The following is a 19590-nucleotide window of genomic DNA, read 5'->3' on the forward strand; positions in this document are numbered from 1 at the left end:
TATAAATTAAAATTATATAGAAAATTAACGATAAAATGGACAAAATATGAAATATGAATACACATGACACAGATGATATATGTAAAGCTAGTAAGCATATAAGAATTTACAAAATTTTACTAGAAATTGGGAAATTGTCAATAAAGGACATAATGAGATATCATTCTTTATCATTCTAAATGAAACTTAGGAATTCATCTAATGGAGCCAAGGTTTGAAGAGTACATGGATCTTTGACACGTTGCTGGTAACAGCATAAATAACACAACCACTTTGGAATACAATTATACCTTTCCAAGACATGTACCCAGGAGAAATTATTGCACATATGTACTAGAAGGCATAGCAAACAAGTGTGGTACTGTTAATAATACCCCAAAATTGCAAACACAAAACCATCTATAGAAAGCAAGATGGATAAATCTACTGTGGAATTTTCTTAAAATGGAATGTCATGCAGCGATTCAACATGACCTATAATTAAACATTATACAGTGGATGAATCAGCATCATACTCTGAAGTGAACGAAGTAAGTCTTAGGACAGCTACATAAATTATTATACTTATTTTAAGAAGATCAAAATCAAGAATATGTTGTGTAGGTGTGGATTTGTTATGTCATAAAACATAAAACAGCTATCATCAAACAAAATTACATTTTGGTCAGAATTCCTTCTTCCATTTGCCAAACACAGTGATTGTCTTAACCCTTCTTCAGATGGACCTCTTTTAGTATTTCTTCTTCAATAATAGCTTCAACTCTTATGTTTATTCAGCAACAAGAACATCTTGGATTTGATGAATTTCATAATTTTTGAAAATGTTATTGGTAGCCAGGCACAGAGGTGCATACCTATAGTTGCAGTGTTTAGGGACGCTGAGGCAGAGAGATTGCAAGTTCAAAGTCACGCTCAGCAATTTAGTAAGGACCTAAATAACTTAGTGAGACCCTGTCCAAAAAACAAAAAAGGCTAGGGATGTGGGTCAGTGGTTAAGCATCCCTGGGTTCAATACCAGTATCTGCACCGCCTCCCCCCCCTCCACACACACACAAAAAATGATACACTATTTAACCATGAAAACAATCCTTGCATAAAAGACATTTGTTTTTATTCTCCATTTTAAACATTTAATGAAATGATGCTCAAAGAGTTTGGAATGTCTTAAAGCTATCGAACTTAGAAGAAAATTCAGCATTTGGAATCAAAATCTTATAGCTTCAATTCTTATCCCTTTTCCACCTTCTCTTAAGTTTCAAATCACAATTCAAAAACCCAATGTTTAAGCAGATACTTTTAATATCAACATTTTAGTAAAAGTGTCGGGAGTGACTAATGAAATTATGGTCCTTGAACTGTCCTGCGACAGAGGCAATGCCCCTTCTGGGAATTCTCCCCACAAAGGCATCTATTTGAGACTGGCCAGCTGCTGTGGTGAGACTTTGTTCAAAAGGAAGTTCTGTGCCAGGCATGGAATTATCAGTTCATGACCTAGTTTCAGATGCTAACTGCCCTGGGTTAGAGAATTAATGGGTGCAAGGCAGTAATCGTAATCGGGCTGCACAAAAGCTTGTCCTTCACCCTGTATGATTTGAAGAAACTTACAAAAAACCCCTTTGATTTTGAAACATATATAATAAACATGCTGAGCTGGCTCTAAGTCATCCATTCTTCATCAGAAGATGAAGATTCACCAGGCCTCAGCTTTTTCTCTATTTACGTGTCTGTGTGTCTTTTCTCCATCCCTTCATCCCCCCATCCAGTACCTGAATTAAAAGCCGTGTCAGACGCAGCATAAAAGTATGTCATGATTTTTATTTTTTTCCTACTAGAATCAGTTCATTATCCTGACTTGCTTTTTTCTTTGAATAATGTTATCATAATATAAGTTTAAAGCCACAAATTTATCTTTAATTTTTTCAAGTCTTATACATTCTTACTAATATCTCTTTTAACTTTATTATCTACTCCCTTTGTACTCTCCCTTCAAATATACCTGTACAATGTACTTCCTCAATTTTGTCACTTTTCCTCTTGCTCCTCTCTCTTTCTTTATCTAACAAAAATCCCTTAAAATCTACCTGGAACACCTGTCATTTAGGAAGTATCTTATGTCTTCTCCAACCTTATTTTTTCTCTGTTTTTGCCTTTCTTTCCTCACGCCTAGATCTCTCTCTCTCTCTCTCTCTCTCTGTGTGTGTGTGTGTGTGTGTGTGTGTGTGTGTGTGTGTGTGTCTGGTACCAGGGATTGAGATTTTTAACCACTGAGCCACATTCCAAATTCTTTTTATTTGTTATTTGGAGATAGGGTCTCATTAAGTTGCTTAGGACCTTACTAAGTTGCTGAGGCTGGCCTTGAACCTGCCATCCTCTTGCCTCAGCCTTCTGAGCCACTGGGAGATGGCACCTGACTGTATTTCTCTTAAAGCACTTGGTTTCTTTGCTTTGAAGTTAATGTACCTGCCTTACTACTATCACTATCAGCAGATTATAAAATATTTGCTGTATGCAGTTACCATATTTCAGTTATCTTTTTTGTCCCCTGAACAATAAAGGCATTGAGTAGGTAATGAATAAATGTGCAATGACTTAGACATAAATGTGAGGGAAACCTGTAGGCTCCGTGTAGCCATAAAATAGGAAATTAAATGAAAGTTTAGAATTGACCTGAGATCCAATATATAAGCATATTAACACTTTCAATTAAAATAGTCACAATTGATTGTAGTTTCTCTTCAACTGATTTCACCTTGAGTTTTTTCCAAGTAAATTTTAATATTACTCCTTATGTATTTGATGTAAGGACCCAGAATATTGGGTGATTTTAGTGGGTTCCTGGCAAAAATATTTCTTGCAAATGTAATGGAATTTCAACTTGCAAGTCCAGGTAAAAAGCCTGGGATTTCAATGTATTGTGAATCCTGAATTACCTTTTCAAAGAAGTTGTTCATTTACTTGAGAGGAGTTCAGGCTATTCTCTATTATTAATATAGGTGAGCTATGCAAATAATGTATATACATTCTCCTCTGAGTGAGAAGGACTAAGGAGCCCTGAACTCATCTTTGAGTCCAGTGATATTAGCAAACTGATACTGAGGAATTGGGGCTTATTTTGTGTTCTGTGAGGCGAACGTGATAACCACTACACTACGGAAACACCTCGTAATTTTGTGTTCTGGACAAGGAATAGAGTTTTGAGCAAAGGATAAATTTTACCATAATACTTCACTAAATGACTAAGAAAGAGTGTGAATTCATGTTTTCAGATGCAAATCATCTATACACATCAAAACTCAGTGATTCTTCATTTATTATCATTATAAAAATTAATGACGTGCTCTAATGTCTTCCTAACATTGCAGACTCCAAATCCCTATCAGCTGCCTTTAAAGAAGTTAAAGAGAGGGAAGAAAGTCAGTGAAGCTAAAGGGAGATTTTGACCCTTGAATTCTCAAATGTAAATTTATTTTTGTTTTTTTCGAATTTACTTCCTATCTTCAGTTTTTACAAATTATTTTCTTTATCTATTTACTAATTTTTATTTTATTTTTGCCCAATTAAACTAACAAAATGTTTGACTTTTAATTATCTTTTTCCTATCACCCCCAAATAAAACATTATGAATCTGTTGAAACCAGAATCTCATGAGTTTGCCAACTCATGGTTGGACATATCATAAATATATTTGTACTTTCTTTGTGAATAAAAATGTGTATAGATTTTTGCTTTCTAAAATAATAGTCTCTGGTTTCAGACTGTCTCCACTAAAATATTAGCTTTGATACTAGCTGTGCAACTCTGCAAAATTTATCTCTGTGAGAGAAATCTCTCATTTGAAAAATGGTCATCATCATAATAAAAATTTCAATCTATTTTGTGAAAATTGAATAAGACAGCATTAAAGTTCTCAGCTTTGTCACATAACATAGTGTTACCATGGAATGCTAATAATACTATTGATAAATAGAATATTCACTTTTGTAGTAAGGTCAGGATGGATATAATATGTAAAATTGGTATATAATCAAATCATCCTCCAACTTCTAAGTTAACACACATACATCACAGAAAAATAGTTACCATAAGACTTATTTGTATAATCAGTTCTATATGTGGATACTAAAAGTTTGCCACACCCAAAGGAGTAGGTACTAGTGCCCAAGTTTCAATTAAGAATTCTGTAAAAGACCCCTCTGCTGAAGCTCCCTCTCCCCACAGTATTCCAGTTGGGACAGTCAGCTGCAGGTTTCACATAAAATATTCTTTTAAAAAAATGTTCTCATAGTGTCTACCAATTATCTATATTATTAATCTTTTTTATTATAATTATTTTGTATTGTCTCTTTTAATAAAACAGAAAGAAATAAGGAAATAAAGAAAGAAATAGAAAAGAAATAGTGAGAATGGCAAGAACATATTCACTTTTTTTTTTTTTTTAGAATCTTTTGCAGGTATGTGGAACTCAACACAAAAGATTGAACATCTATCCTCCTAAATTTAAACATAGATGTTTGGAGATTCCTAGATGTCTATTGAAACTTCCTTATAAAATAATTATAAGAATTATATATAACTTTTGAAAACTTTTATGGGTTGAATCCTTACTAGTTATTTTTTTTTTAAAGAGAGAGTGAGAGAGGGAGAGAGAGAGAGAGAGAGAGAGAGAGAGAGAGAGAGAGAGAGAATTTTAATATTTATTTTTTAGTTATCGGTGGACACAACATCTTTGTTTGTATGTGGTGCTGAGGATCGAACCCGGGCCGCACGCATGCCAGGCGAGCGCGCTACCACTTGAGCCACATCCCCAGCCCACTAGTTATTTATTTATTTATTTATTTTTATGATTCTTTTATTATTGAGTTTTATTTGGAGGAAAAAGCATCCTTTTTTTTTTACCACACTTATAAACAAGTCAGTAAATATACTATTCTGAGATTCTACCTTACTAGTTATTGATAATTCTTTTCAAATGAAATACAAACAGTTTTAAGAGTCATTGTAACAGTAATTATTAATAATATCAAACATGTTAACATTAAGGGACTTAAAGCCAAATTGGCAGTGACCCAAAAATCCATTTAAAAATAGAAATAATATGACACAGAAAATATTGAGGAAGAAACCTAAAAAAATACTATATCCTGCTGAAAAAGAAAAATATAATGCATAATCATGCTATGGTTTAAGTGAAGTTAGCTAATTTTTATTTGTTACATGATTCCTATTCCTAAAATTTCTGTATTTGTTTTCTTAAAAGTTGATTTTCTCAAAACTCCCATTCACATAGCTATCCAGAAAACCCAGGCTGTGGTTTTGAACATGGAAGTTCATAATGAAATATTATGTCCACCCCTAAAGAAGTACTTTGTTTTTCTTTAAATGTCATATTCTGTTGTTTGGAGAGACCTAGTTTAACAAAAACAACAACACACATACATACACAAATAAAATAAAATAAAATAAAAGCAAACAAAATTGGTAATCTTTGTTTCAATTTAGCTTGTTTTCACAAATGGAATAGATTGAGATTAAAAAAAAATATTTCACAGCCTAGGTTAACTTGTTATCACCCAAGTGATTCTATTGTAAAGTTGTTATCTTTCCTTTTGTAACAAACATGTTCTGGAGAGGACCCCTTGCAACTACAGAAACATTTTGTTTCTTTTCAAAGTTTGTGCCAGTAATTTTAGCAAACACCAGTAGATCTTGTCTGGGACAGTCATTACTAAGGATCACTAGTGACAGCTATCTTTTTAACATTTATCAATGACATAACAAATTTGAGAACATTGCATACATAATCTCATTTAATTCTCATAAAAACACAATGATATGAACATCACTACTATAGCAATTTTTCAAGTGAAGGATTTAACTTGGAGAGGTAGAGTGTCAGAGGCAATATATTAGTGACATATGTTAGAGGACACTGTTCTCTTCTTTTTGTGGGGTGGGTGGGTACCAGGGATTGAACTCAGGGGTACTCAGCATCTCACTGAGTTGCTTAGTGCCTCGCTTTTGCTGAAGTTGTCTTTGAATTCGTGATCCTCCTGCCTCAGCCTCCCCAGCCCCTGGAATTACAGGCGTGCACCACCAGGCTCAGCTGTTCTCTTCTTTTTTATCTTCTTTTTAAATTTGTTCTTTATAGATATGCATGAGAGTAGAGTGTATTTTTGAAATATTATTAGGGGCTGGGGATGTGGCTCAAGCGGTAGCGCGCTCGCCTGGCATGCGTGCAGCCCGGGTTCAATCCTCAGCACCACATACAAACAAAGATGTTTTGTCCGCCGAGAACTGAAAAATAAATATTAAAAAATTCTCTCTCTCTCTCTCTCTCTCTCTCTCTCTCTCTCTCTCTCTCTCTCCCTCTCTCTTAAAAAAAAGAAATATTATGTATACATGGAGTCTAACTTTCCGTTCTTGTGGTTGTACACAATGTTAATACTCTACTCTTAATAAACATAATCTGAAACACTAAGAGAGACTCCACAACATTTCAAATTTCTGTGGCTTCTCCTCCTTCTTGACTTAAAAAAAGCTAATAACTTGATTTTAATTATCAGAAAATATCTCATAAATCTAAATGGAGGGACACTGTACTAAATAATCAGTGATTGCTCTTCAAAAGTGTCAAAGTCATGAACAATAGGGAGAGAGAAAAGTTCTACACTGGAGGAAAGCAAAGAATAAAAACAATAACACATGCAAGGCATGTGTCTGGGTGATTATGCTATTAATATCAGGAAAAGCTGAGTAAGGAGTACACAGTAACTCTCTGTCCTTTTTTTTTTTTTTGGCAACTTTTCAGTAAGTTTAAATTTAATTTGAGAATAAAAGTTAAAAAAAGTGTAATATCTTTTCCCAATTCCCTAAATTGAGTAGAAATGTTTTATTGGAAACAAGGTCCCTATTATTTTTTCCCCTACAGCATAGTACACATTGTGATCAAAATATTTTCCAGTTTAATAAACAGAACAATCAATTTGGTAGTATTTAATTCTATGTTATTTTGAAATATTAGCAACCTGCCTAAAGAAATGCTCTCATCTTCATATTTAATAATGTATATGGATCCTAAGCAGAATAGAATCCCAAAACAAGGAGTGAATTAAATTTAGTCAATCGAACTGATTTTTAGAAATATTGTCACTCAAATCTATCTAATCAGCAATGAGATTCACATCTACATTAGGTATTTCCCATAAGAATGTATCATTGGCCATATTCTATCAAGACAACAATGCTTTGTGCTAAAATGTCATATTTATGAAGTCACATTTAATCCATTATGACCTAACAACCCTAATTTGCAACAACCAGAAGGAAGAAATTGTGGGAAAATGTCCAGTCCATTAAATCTGGATATAAATCCATGGATTAAGATGAAAGTACACAAGGAAAAGAAAAGGTTTTTGAAAGAAAAGTTCAATGAGACTTAGCCTGAGGCTTAGAAACTTCTGCATGGAGGATCTGATGACATCGGAAATAAAATCCCTCCTAAGTAGGCGTCAGAAAAATTAACCACAGCAACCAGACTACAAGGGCATGAATTTGGTCCAAGTTAATTCACAAATAATGTAGGTAATAAATATTTTTAAAAGTTATTATGAACCAGGATTTTTTTTTTTACCTTAAAACTACCACTGAGGTTTTCTCTGCAACTTCAGGCAAATAATTATCTTTTCTCTCTAATGCCTCAAGTGAGATAATACCTTATATATTAATTTATTATTATTATCATTCATTTCATTATAGGAATCTTTGATAAATAGATTATTAGTATGTGAAAACGTTTCCAATTCTTGGGAGGAAGGCTTAAGTCTTTTCCTATCACTGTACTGAGTAGACTGTAGCCTTTTGGTTTGTGGGGAAAAGCAAAGAAATATGACATGAGCATTACTTTTCAGCCTTTAGAAATAAAGTCTTTACCAGGTAAGAGAAAAAGAATCTGAAAATACTCTTCCAGAGAGTAAAATGGGAGGATAGAATTTCCCCTCATATTTCATCTTATCAAATAATAATAGGGCCTGATAAATGGGAAGTAAGGGCATGGACTCCCTACTCAGAATTCTTGCCTTTGATCTGAGAGATTCTTTATAAGTAAAATGGCCAAGGTGAAACCCTAGGGGTACTCTGAATCTCTTCAGGCCGACACTGCCCCGTTGTCACAGACAACACCGGTGTGTGCTTTTGTCTCCCAATAACATTATTAAAACAGTGAAGAGTTGTCTGAGCCCAATAATGGTGCTAGAGAACACAGAAAGCCATGCCCTGGGTAGGAAAGCCTTTTCTACAGAGAGGCTAATTTCACTCAGGATCTCTGGGTTGTCATGGTTTTCTCTCTGAGGGGAATCTAATCATGTCTGAGTGAGGCAGAAACAAAACGTAGAAATCTCTTGCCAAATCGTGTTTTAAACCACATAAGCTTTGCACCATGAGGTCGGTGCTGAGTCATGGCTAAATATACCTGCAGATTGTGAAATACAACAAAGAGATTACCCGTGTAACCAGTAATATATAACTTTCTATATTTCAGTTCAACAGATAACAGTTATTGGCTGTGGATGGAGTAATTTTCCCCCTACTACTTCATGACATCTTAAGTTCCCTTAGTGTTGAAATGCTGTCTAGCTTCACCAGTGATCAATTTGTCTCTACTATTGCTGTTATACTTACTCCTTCCTACATTGTCACAGGAGATATGGTATTGAACAACCACCTGTGAACACCCCCCACCCCATTCATTTTTATTTGCGGTAAAGCTGAATGTCAGTGTGCTCCAACCTGGGGGAAATGATGTTCCTAACAAGTTACTATTCTGCAGGAACAAGCAGCTATTCAGTGAGCACTGTGATCAGCTCAGGTTGCTAGGTTTATCAGTGAGCTTTCTGTGTCTCTAATTCTGACCCAAATTTCCATATCAAAATGGAAATCCAGGTAGGAAATCTATAGGGAAATCATGCAAAATAATTCACAAGGTAAATTTTTCAGAATAATTCTGTTTCTGGATACAAATGAACTTTCAGCCCCTTTTCTTGTAATGGCAAAGTACTCTCCTTGAGAGCAAATTCATACTCATTGATTCATTCTGTGTTTTCTTTCTTAGCACATTCTCAGTAAAATTTATCATGGTTTTTCCAGATTAATAATAATACCACATTTCATAATATCTTAGTTTTCAGTACAACATATACATTGCATGGTCCTGGACTAGCTGCAGTAACATCGTATTTAAGCTTGTGGAAAATTCAACATCTCAAGTCCTACTCCAGACCTACTAAATGTGAATTTTAATAAGATCCCCAGGTAATCTACTGTGCAAGAAAAGTTTAGAAGCACTATCTTGCCCTATTAGACTGGTTGAAAATGTCTGCTGTTCACTTGACATTTTATATCCCTTTGCTTCTGACCAATTAAAAGCCAAGTTATTACATTTGAGCCTAAATAATATACAGAGAATCTCCAAGAGTGTTGGGGGAGGAGTGGTGTCAATAGGAAAACATTGCAATGGGAATATGCCTGCTACAAAAGTGGGGGGCATATTCAAAGAGGTTGAGGCAGAGGGAAGTTTTTAGAGACAAAAAGATAATTTATATAAGCTACTTGTATACAAATTCTTTGGTCTTGGAGAGCTGAGGCAGGAGTTGGGAGTACTTGTCAGCTCACTGGTAGAAGTCCACTTTCTGTGTGAGGGTTCTGTCAAGAACATTTTCCTGAATTGCTGAAGTTGTAAAGAATGTTGGATGTAAACTTGGCTTCAGAAATACATGCATACGTGTTATGTGTGCAAAGTATGGCGTGCATGTAGAACATGAAGGAAATTCTTTGGGGATTTTTTTTTTTTTTTTTTAGAAAATCCTTGAAATGATTCTTAGATAGGCGGGAATGAGTCCTCCCCCTTCTTTATTTCCCAGCTCAAAATACATCCGAGTTGACAAGGACAATTTCACCTTGGAATCTGCAACTTTCACATAGGTATATGGCATATTTATATGGACATCTGTATTACTAGAATTTATAATTTAGAAATATATCCGGGAGACTAATATAAAAAAATCAAGGCTCTGAGTGAATATGTATAAATCCTACTTTTAAACCTTGTTTATGTGTACATATATAAAATTTTACTGAGAGTTTTCTTTTGTTGTAAACAAGTCTTTCTATTGACAAGTTACACAGTCTATTTTTCATAGATTGAAACACGAGTAAAATACATACTTTGCTAGATGCCATCAAGATTATTAGTTGAAAATTGACCAAAATTAAAAGCCGACTATGTATGAGGAAATCTGTGCAAGAATCACATCTCATGGTGTGAGACAAATATAAGAGATATTATATAATTACAGAGTGGTTTATACATAAACATTTGTGGAACACATTATGCATAAGTATAACTCTTGCTTCCTGAGATCACAAGGTAATGAAATGCCTTTTTCTCTGAGTCTCCATCTGGTGGAAACATGGACTCCTGGGCTTATCTTTCCCTAGTAGGAACCTAGTCATTCATGACTTCTTCTGGGCTGCCTTCAGTGTCAACTCATTCATTAAGTACAGTGCTCCAAATTCCCATGCTGGTATTTCAAGGTGCATTTGCTACTGGCTTTTCTACTCCTCCCAAACAAAAAGAAAAAGTCACAGCTACTGAGGTTACACAGCGTCTTATCTATCTTATATAAACAAGGGACATGTGGAACTAAACTCAGAGTGGGAGCTATTATAGATTGGGCTGATGACTGAAGGTCCCTCAATGAGGTGATGATGTTTGAAATGAAATCCAAGAATGAGAGTGATCCAACAAGCAAAAATCCCTGAAGGGGTAGGAGTCAAGTCTGGTCTACGTGAGCAGCAGCAGCAACTATATCACTAGGGATGGAACATACAAGAGAAAGTGATAAAAAATAGTAAAATTTATTTAAAATACAAGCATCAGAAAGACCATGAGCAATCTTAAAAGTACCAGGATCTACTACTTAAAGGAGAAATGGTCATACTCTATTTGATATTTTGGCATTCACTTCCAACATAGAAGACAGAGTGATCATTTCAGAAGGCAGAAAGAAGACTAGCTACTGCACAGTAGAGTGACCACAGATAGCAGTTGTGTCATACATTTCAAAAAGTTAGAAAAAAGGACTTTGGACACTTTAACATAAAGAATGATAAATGTTTCAGGAGACTGAAACATTATGAAATGCATACATGTATCAAAATCATCATTAATACATATATTTTTTATGTATTAGTTTAAAAATAGATTTTTAAAGATCCACTTAGAAAAGGCTAGCCAGAAAGTTACTTCAGAAGCACAGGTAAGAGGTGCTGGGATTTGAATCAAATGATCAAGGAGGAATGGGCCTGGGCATGTGGTGGTTAGAGTAAGGTCTTCCCATCACTGTATTCCAGCCAATATTAATTCTCAAAAATGCTACAAGAATGGAGCTAAAACAACTTGATTCTTACTTCATAATGAGACCCCCCTCAACCTCTGAGAGATGGGCAATGGCCTCATCCCCATTCTTCATTTATTAATTTCCATATCTTAGTATTCATTCACTTAGTAGGTACAGCTAGTTCTGGTAGTTTCGAAGGTAGGAATGGTGAGGCCTTTTCTAGGCTTCACAAGATACATACTGAAAAGTTACTTTAAAATGTGAGACTGTCTCACAAACTTGGGACAGCAATACATTTTTGGCCCTATGAGCACATACAGAGCTAGACATCTCCACTACTTTGTAGGCTGAGATCTCCTTGTAGACTGGTACATTTGGTTTCAGATAAAAGGAATAGTTCATGACCTGAGGTCTGTGAATAGAATACAAAGGCCTAAGTCCTCATTGGCAGAGAACCATAGAAAAAGTATAGAAATGCAGTATGAGATTTTGTGAATCATTGTTTTCTCAGACACCAAATGAAAGAACCAAATTGTCACAATTCTTTTCTCTAAGTACCATTGTATTTGGATGTCTTTGACTCCTATGATAACTCAGCTACCAGCCATTGTTCCACCTATTTTTGCATATTTGATATTAAGAATTACTTTCTTAATTATGCTCATGATTCTTAAAGTTGAAAGTATAATAGATAACCACATAGCATATCATAAATTAATGCTAATTTGCTGTTCAGGGTGACTTAATTACTCTTTGATTAGAACATAGATAAATCAGCTATGGAGTTGTCAGAGACTGGAATCAATGACTTAATTAAGAAACCAAAAATATACTGCCCAATACTTATAGTATCTGGTGTAGAAGTGACCCTCCTCACGCCCTTTTAAAATTTGGTTGATTGCTTTATGCTTATTATTTCCTGAAGGGATGATAAGCTCCTGGAAGGTTTCTATTTCAGAGGAAGAAAAGCCCAACTATGCATTTCTCACACAGAATGCACCTGGATTCTTAGATGAGTTGCTCTTGGTCTATGGAACTTTAATATATTCAAGTTCTTGCAAACTTTCTCGTGCTCTCAAACTGTATTTCTCAGCTTTGTGATTTAAAACTGCAATTATCATAGAACATTATTTGAAAAAGTTAGTATTAACAGTTTTTATTCTAAATACTAGGTATGAGACATATGTCTTATTTGAAGCACATTTTCATGGAGACTGAGGTATCTGTTCATCTGTTAAAACACATTGTTAGAGAAGAGAGAATCAATTGAGCAAATATCAGTCTTACAAAATCTTGTTTTCTAGTGAAGCAATGATCATTCAGATTTGTTGGTAGGCCCGGATCTCCATGGGTTCATGCTTCAGTCTTAAATTCTAGAAGCAGTTTTACAAAACACATCTGTAAAAATATTAGGACATGAGTGATACTGTTTGAATATCCTACTTGGAAATGTAAAATAATAAAATGGAGAGAAAGAAGTATATTTATTTGCTGCTGGATCAATCATATCTGGTCTGTATCTGGAGAGTTTCAAAGAGCACATCATTGTGACACCTGGAGATTCAAACATATGTTGCCTGCCAGTAATGATGTCCATAAAATGGGAGAATCCAGTGGTCTTCAACAGTCAAGGGAGGCTGATAGAGCAACAGAAGTAGTCAGAGAACGTGGCTTACAGCAAAATTTTTCTTAGTCATGGTGGTAGAAGAATGACAGTGAGATGAACAAATTTTGACAAATGAGTGACCTGGGATAGTATTCTATTTTACTCACTTATTAAAGAACAACTTGGATAAATTAGCTTTTTGAGACTTTTTTTCCATATGTGTGATGGGAACTGTACTGTATACCTTATATATTTATAATGGAAATAAAACTACACAATAAAAGATAGCAATTTGCTGCTTGAAAGAGCTTAAAATATTACTTATTTTTTGTTCTCCATATCAACTTGGAATCACAACCACAAACATAAGGCTAATGGTAAAAAGAGAATCAAAATGAAAAAAATGAACAAGATAGTAAATCAACATAAAAGTGGGAAGAGAGATACAGAGAGGGTTGAGCTATTTAATGCAGTTTATTCCTTATATAAATAAATTTGGAAGCAGGAAAAGGTAAAAAATGGAATGATTACTTGTGGAGAAAAAATAAGTTAAATAGGAAAAATAACTAAATGTAGGAAGAAAATAAAAGAACTGTAGTGAGAAATTACAGTGTACTAAAGTGCACTTGCTTATTAGTTTACCATGAACATTTAGACATTCTACATAGCTCACAGTGAGAAGAAATTTTATGTTTTTAAAATTAATTGATGAATAATAATTTTGTATATTTATGAGGTATAATGTGATGTTTTGACACCTGTATACATTGTAGAATGAGCAAATCAGAGCAATCAGCACATTCATCACCTCCAATATTATTATCTCTTTGTGGTGAGAACATAAAATCCTTTGTTTTAGCTATTTTAAAATATCAAGTTTATTATTAACTGTAGTCACCATCCTGTGTTATGGAAGAACTGATTCCTGTTATCTACCTGTAATTTTGTACCTACTGATCAATGCTTCTCCTCTCCCCAGCCACCTCACCCACAACCTCAAGCTCTGGTACCAACTTTCTGTGCTGTAATTCTATGAGTCTGACTTTTTCAGATTCTACAAGTGTGGTCATATGGATTTGTTTCTCTATGTCTGGCTTATTTCTCTAAACATAATGTTTCTAGGTTCATCCAGACTTTTACAAATGTCAGAATTTCTTGTTTTATTTCTTTTTAAGACTTGATAGCACACGATCATGAATACAGCTCTGTGTGTGTGTGGGGGGGAATCATATTTTTTCAATCCAATTGTCCATTCATGGACATGTAGGTTGTTACTATGTCTTAGATACCATGAATAATGTTGCAATGAAAATGAGAGTACAGCTATCTCTTTGACATACTGATTTCATTTCTTTTGCTTATATACCCAGTAGAAGGATTGTTGGATCATGTAATCATTTTAGTTTTCTGAGGATTCATCGTACTATTTTTTCCAAAATAGATGTATTGATTTAAAACATAGAGTTACCAAAAGCATATGTTCCTTGCTCCACATCCTTACCAACACTATTTTTTATCTTTTCTGTAATAGCCAATCTAATAGGTTTGAATTGATATCCTATTGTGGTTTTAATTTTCATTTTTTTCCTGAAAGAGACATGGAGTAGTTTTTCATGAATCTGTTAAATATTTGAGTGTTTTTTTTTTTTTGAAAAATATCTTCCAAGGCCTTTGCCTAGTTTTTAATAGGATTATTTATTTTCTTGCTATTGAGTACTTTGAAGTTGGTATGTATTTTTATATTAGCTCCTTATCCAATGTATGCTTTGAAAATATTTTCTCCCAACTCATGGGTTGCCTCTTTATTAACGGTTTCCATTGCTGTGCAGAATTTTTTTAGATTGACGTTTGTTCACATTTTGCTTTAGTAGCCTGTGCATTTGGAGTCATAGACAAGAAATCACTGCTCAGACCAATGTCATGGATATTTTTCCCATTGTTTTCCTTTTGGGAGTTTTATAGTTTCAGATAATATGTTTAAGCCCTTTAACTACTTTGAGTTGGTTATTTCACAGAAGGTAAAACAAGGAGCCATTTTCATTTTTATGAATGTGGATATCAAGTTTTTCTAATACCATTTATTCATTAGACTGTTCTCCCCCCCCCCCCCCGACTGTGTGTTATTAGCACTCTTGTCAAAAATCAACTGTCTGTGTATGTGTGGATTTATTTCTAAGCTTTCTATCCTATTCCATTGGTGAATGTGTTTGTTTTAATGTGTCTGTTTTATTCTGGTACCATGCTTTTTTGACCTTAGCTTTGAATGTGCTTTGAAACCTGCCAGGGTGATTCTCTCTGGCTTTGTTCTTTATGGTCAAGATTGCTTTGGCTATTTAATGTCTTGTGTTTGCATACAAATGTTAGGATTTTTTTTCTATTTCTGTGAAGAATGACATTGGAATTTTAATTTAAATTTATAAACACAATATCTTGTAGTTTATTTATGTCAGCTTCAAAAATTTTTTTATCAGTATTTTACAGTTTTCAGTATATAGATCTTTCACTGCCTTGGTTAAATTTAATCCTAAGCATTTTTAATGCTTTCATAAATGGAATTGCTTTATTAATTTAAAAATCTTTTAATTAATATATATTATATTATATTATATATTTATTGTACAAATTAATAGGATTAAGTATAATAGTTATCTTGAGCTGATAAAATTCAGCTTCTCTCTACCCACCCTTCCCCCCACATACATACCCTACCCAACTTCTAGTAATTACTATTTTATATTCACGTCAACTTTGTTTAGCTGCCACATATGAAAGATACATAATTAGTACTTATCTTTTGTCTAGCTTATTTCACTAAATATAATGTCCTCTAGTTCCATGTATTTTTCTAAAAATGACAGAATATCTTTCTTCTTCATAGCTGAAAAATATTCCATTATTCTATAAACCAAACTTTCTCTGTCCTCTGTTCATGAGCACCTAGACTGATTCCTTATCTTAGCTGTTGTGAATAGTGCTTCAGTAAACCCAGGCACGCAGGTATGTCTTTGGTGCGCAGATTCCGTTCACTTTAATATATTCCTAGAATGGGTTAGATGGGTCATAAAGTAGATATACTTTTAAATGTTTGAAGAACCTCCATACTGCTCTCAATAATGACTGTGCTCACTTACATTCCCACCAATAGTATATGATAATTATTTTTTACATATTCTCACAAGCATTTGTTATTATTATTGCAATTATTGGTAATAATCATTCTAACAGGGGTGACATGATAGTTTCAATCAGAGTTTCCCTGATGGGTTAATGATATTGAACATTTCTTCATTTACCCATTGACTACTTGTATTTCTTCTTTTGGGAAGTGTGTTAAAATCATTTAAATTGGATTGCTTATTTTAGGTTACTTTTTTGCACTTCCTTACATATTTTGAATATTACTCCTTTATCACGTGAAAAGCTGGTAAACATTGTCTCCATATATATAGGTTGTCTCTTCACTGTGATTGCCTCCTTTGCTGCATAGAAGCTTTTTTATTTGTTGTAATCCCACATCTATTATTTTTAGTGTGTAGAAGCACTATTAAATTTTTTAGTTGAATTTTTATTCTGTCAGTTTATGAATTTGTTTATCAGTTAAAACAATTTTGGTGGAGTCTTCAGATTTTCTACATGTAAGATGATGCCATCAGCAAACAAGGGTATTCCACTTTATTCTTTCCTATTAGGGTACACTTTATTTCTTTCTCTTGTGTAATTGCTCTGGCTAATACTTCCAGGACTATGCAGAGAAGAAGTGGAAAAGTGAGCAACCTTATGTTATTCACAATTTAAAAGGAAAGCCTTCAACTTTTACTGTTGAGTATGATTGTACCTGTACAGTCTTTATTATATTGAGGCACTTTCCTTCTGTACCCTTTAATTTTCTGATGTAAATTAGTTAGAAGGCAATTTCTCAAATACACCTGGAAGAGTATGTTATCCTTAGGTCTTGTGAGGGGAGTTTGGTGCATGAATCACTGTTCAACTTGGTCTGTCTGTGAGAACACTGGAGGATCTTACTCAACCACGGCCATCCTTCACCTTTGGAAGCTGTACATTTAAGGCACTTTTCTGCAATACTCCTGGGGGATGAAGCCCCTGGAAGGGCTTATCTATCCATATAAAGCTCACCTTTACTGTGGTCTAGACAGACTTGCAGATACTTTATCCCCTCTTCTCCATGAATTAGGAGATAACCTACAGTTTCTCAGGTGAAGCAGTAAAATTTGAGGTATTCCATGTGTGGACAAACCCCTTATAGGAAGGAATAATAAATGTGGAGTTATCCCTGGAGCTAGGCAAGGTAACAGGCCTGAGAAGTGTCAACCTGTTTCTCAGATTGCTAATACTTGTCTGTTCCTTTAATTTCTTGATATACAATAAGTTCAAAGACTGTTTAGCAAAGAGCCTTGGAAAGAGTATGTCATAAACTCCTTACCAGGATAAACAGGGGGCTCTATTATTGAAGACCCTTCTTTCCACTGCTTTCAGGGGGTGAAACCCCTGGAAGCTTTTGAGCATCTGTGTCTGGAGAGACTCACATGTGTCTCATCCCCTCCACCCCAGACTTGGTGTATTCTGAGCCAGTGAGGAATCTTTGAGCTAGGTCACTATATTTAAAATCTATGCTCTCTTTTCCCAAAGGAAATTCTAAGCATTGGTGATTCCTTTCTTGATTGTACATTGCTCAGCCTATAGGTGGTGTCCAAGCCTAAGTAAGCCTCAGTTTTTCCTTCCTCTTTGTGGAAGTTTCCTCAGTTGCCTGATGAGTAGAGGTCACTCAACTGGTCTTTGACCACTCATGGGGGCGTTAATTTACCAGTAGATGATTATTTGGTGTATCCCTTGGTGAAAAGAGAGTCAGGAGCCCCCTATTTCCTGATTTTGCTAAGGTCACATCCAGGAGCTATATTAAGTGATTCAATATAACAATTCTTTTCTTTCTTTTAATTAAATCCTTCCAGAAACTAGGAGTCCAACAGACATAAAATATCTAACAACATTAAACATTGCACTAGAGAGTTATTTATAAAAGAAAAAAATACTTATCTGAAAAAGGGGAATAAATGGATATTTAAGACCCTTAAAAGAATAAATAGTCATTTATTGTTATTGAAGGCAACCGAAGAAATGATTGGTTATATATTACAAGCAGGATTTGTAACAAAGAGTTCTAATCCATAGTTAAAACCAAGACAGAAACACACACACACACACACACACACACACACACACACACCTGGCAAATAATTCCAAAGGGATCCCCAAATCATATATTGCTATGGCACATTGAAATAATAGTCAATTTATCTACATGACAGAAAATATAGATTAGCATCTAAATGAAATTATTAAAATTCTTCAAATTACATATTAAGTTCTCACACACTTTATTGCCCTTTGATTATGGCTGAGCCAGAAGAGTCTCAGTGTAGATGTTTAAAACACATTTTTTGAAAGGTCAATGATGATTCACAGGCATTTTATGTAAATTTAAAAGTGTTTTTCTCCTTTTGATTCAACTCATGTGGTATAAAATTTGTTTGAATTGTTACCTGAACTTCAATTATTTTTATCATTACATATTTTAACTTAAAAATAATATTAACAGTAAAAAGTAATGGACCAATATAAGTCAAGTTATACCTACCTTTTCACTCATAATTATAGACTGAACACTCAGTAATATTTTATATTCAACTATGTATTTCTATAGCTAAAACTGTCTAAAAATTAACAATGATGTAATTAGAGTACTTCCCATTCTCTTAATATTAAGCCAGTGATTTAAGAATATGCAAATGTATGGTGGTAATAGAGAGATATATAACAAATTTTATTTCTTTATGCTTTCAGTGATAAATATACATTTTATTTCTCTCCATAGACCAAATTGTTGGCAGATATGAAAGCATAATAGTGTTTTGCAGTAAGAGTCTTGGGCCAAAGACAATAACCTTCCCCCCCAAAACTTAAAGAACATTTAAAAAAGAAAATATTTACAGGAGGTCACTTTTAAGTTTTATCTTTGCACAAAGGCCATTTTAAATTCAATATATCATACTTACTTTTCCTAATTATGGAAAAAAAATTCTGCTGTATTTCAAACTACATGGAAACTTTATAGAAACAAGGAAATATTATTTTCCATCCTAGGAATTTCAGAAGAAATAGTGAACACATTTGCCTCTGAAAATTATTTTGAATATCTGTCTGTATTCATACTTCCTCAATGATGCTAAAATTGGATCATTTCCAGTGGTGGCTACAGTTACTGTTGGGATCAGCAGGGCTAAAACTCACACTTTTAACACTGTGAATAGATAAAACAATGCATGGTCTATCTCAAGAGTCAGTGTTAATTTGGTGCTTCTGCCAACATGTCCAACATGGGGGGAAGGCAGAGAGAAGTTACTCCTTTGAAGGGGCACTTCTTGTTGAGTGACAGGATACCACTAATGTTATTTTTCTGCCTCCTTTGTTATGTTCACCTTAAGCAGCTATATTGCTAGGCACCCCAGTGTTCAACCCCTACTGGAAGTTGGTACTATTGAAAAGATGCAGACTCAGAGATTAAAGAGGGTTCCT

The 19590-nt window shown here is 34.3% G+C and overlaps 1 protein-coding gene across 3 annotated transcripts in view; it reads right to left on the reverse strand.

Moving 5' to 3' along the window:
- Positions 1 to 19590, reverse strand: part of LOC308653726 (uncharacterized protein) — a 275451-nt gene that overhangs the window by 195654 nt on the left and 60207 nt on the right. Inside the window, exon 6 of one of the 3 annotated variants that reach the window (XM_081302399.1) lies at positions 10229 to 10866. The exons of the other annotated variants lie outside the window; for them this stretch is intronic. The gene's annotated coding sequence lies outside the window, so the exon portion shown is untranslated. Of the gene's footprint in view, positions 1 to 10228; positions 10867 to 19590 lie in introns of those variants that run through there. 3 annotated transcript variants of the gene reach the window in all.

This window comes from Spermophilus citellus (genome assembly GCF_964194105.1).
Source record: "Spermophilus citellus genome assembly, chromosome: 7".
Taxonomy (NCBI): domain Eukaryota; kingdom Metazoa; phylum Chordata; class Mammalia; order Rodentia; family Sciuridae; genus Spermophilus; species Spermophilus citellus.